Genomic DNA, 2,204 nt, shown 5'->3' on the forward strand with positions numbered 1-2,204 from the left:
TCCATAGAATTCAAGATAAAGACGACTGGTATCACTTGACTTTAAAAATTATCAACTACAAGAAGATGAAATTATAGTCCATTAAACGAGTTGAGTCACCAGTGGTAAACAAATATACATAGTGATGACAGAAACCAAGTATTTTGATTGCGAAAATGAAAGTATGAAGGACGCAGTAAATAAATTGAATTTTATTTTTAATTTATTAAAATTTATTAAATTTTACTTTTAATTTATTATTAAAATTTATTGAATTTTATTTTTAATTTATTATTGAAATTTATTACACTTTATTTTTAATTTATTATTGAAATTTATTAAATTTTATTTTTAATTTATTATTAAAATCGCTCTTGAATTCATCTGTCATTCTAAGCTAGCTAATAACACAGGCCTTTCGTTTCCATCACTTAACAAGCAAGCGTTTTGTTTAATATTTGACTCGACTCATTGAACGGATTATAGTTGCTGATAGATTCATCGATTAATCAAGAAAATTTAAGCGCGATATTACTTGGGATCAGAGACCGAATCGGTATTACGGATACCGGTAAAATACCGATATTTTTAGGTTACTATTTGATTACGTTTGATGAAACCGAAATAGTGCGAATACCGGTATGATGATATCAAAACGATGTTAGGTCGGTAGATGTATTTCGGTATAATATCGGTAAATAAAATATTAATATATTAGAAAAGAAAAAGGAGACAATGATTAAATGTTTCGATAAAGCTGCCGATAGTAAATTTGATGACGCTTATACACGTATCCTTTATTATTTCTAATACTAATTCATCAATTGTATATCTCCATATAATATCAGCCACGATACTTTTACTTAATTTTAAAAGATGACCGATTTCTCGATACGTTTTTCCTTTTTCTCGGTGGAAAATGATTAATTGTCGTACGTTAATAAATCGAAAGAGGAGTTAAAACAACGATTAATCGTAGAATGGAAGAATACTCCACTAAATTACTTAAAAAAAATTACTGGAAATATGCGTCTGCGATATATTATTGAAGTTAAGGGCTACCTAACAAAATATTAATTATTGTTTATGTTAACAATTTTCAGGTTCAAATATTGTAGCTTCTCAAATGTCCGAATATCTTTGCCACGCTACATTTCGACATAGTTCAGTTTATTGTTTGATATTAAGAAAAGTATGTGCAATAAATAAATAAAATTTATGTTACTACAAACTATAATGAATGTTCTATTGTATTATTAAAAAATTAATTCAAATTTACTATTATAAACAATCGAAATCCACAACAATATTTTGAATAGCATGATATCCGAATATTAATAGGAGTCACTGTAGAAAATGAAAACTGTGTTTTCATCAGTAAAGCGGTACCATACCGGTATACATGTCGATATTTTTACCGTTGTGGACATCAAATACCGATAAAGTACGTATGAAAATACCGGTATGGCCGTCTTATACCGGTATTATTATAAAACCGTTTTCCCAAATAGCGGTTATATTACAATAATATTGGAGCAAATACCGGTATAATACCTAAACCTCACAATATTTCGGTTTCAGTCTCTGGGTATAATACTTAAATCTCAAAATATTTCAGTTTTCAGTCTCTGCTTGGGATAACATTATTATAATTCAAGAGGGAAATTTAATATCATAAAAAATTTGATAGGTTGCATGTTTAACGAATTAAGGAACGATTTCTAGATTTTGCTAATCCAGATAAGCAAGAACAGATTTACATTTCGTAAATATTTCGAAGTTTTGAAGCAAAACAAACAATGTTGTCAATTAAACGATCTCTTTGGCTGAAACTTTTTAATTTCGATCGAAAGTTTTTGTTTCCATCAACTAGAGGAATTGTTTATCAGTGAGGCTGTAAAAATGTTTGATTAAAAGATTCTTTTCCGTTTGATTTTTCCATTAGTAATAGGCGTAATAAGCTGAAATAAGGTTGCAACCATGTTGGACATAACGAACCGCATTTTCTGTTCTGCCTATTTTGAAATGAATTTGCATATTCTGTCGAGAGATTGCTACATAGTTGGATTCATTAGCCGTGCTTACGTAGCAGAACTTGAGTTAGGTTAGTTACAAAAAATATAACAGCGTCTGATATTATAAAATGTTGTTTGTACGAAGTAACATATAAACTAACGTATCAAGGATCGTTTCGGAGACTATTTTATCTATTTACGCCAAATCTT

This window comes from Frieseomelitta varia, unplaced genomic scaffold, assembly GCF_011392965.1.
Source record: "Frieseomelitta varia isolate USP_RPSP 00005682 unplaced genomic scaffold, Fvar_1.2 scaffold_409, whole genome shotgun sequence".
Taxonomy (NCBI): Eukaryota; Metazoa; Arthropoda; class Insecta; order Hymenoptera; family Apidae; genus Frieseomelitta; species Frieseomelitta varia.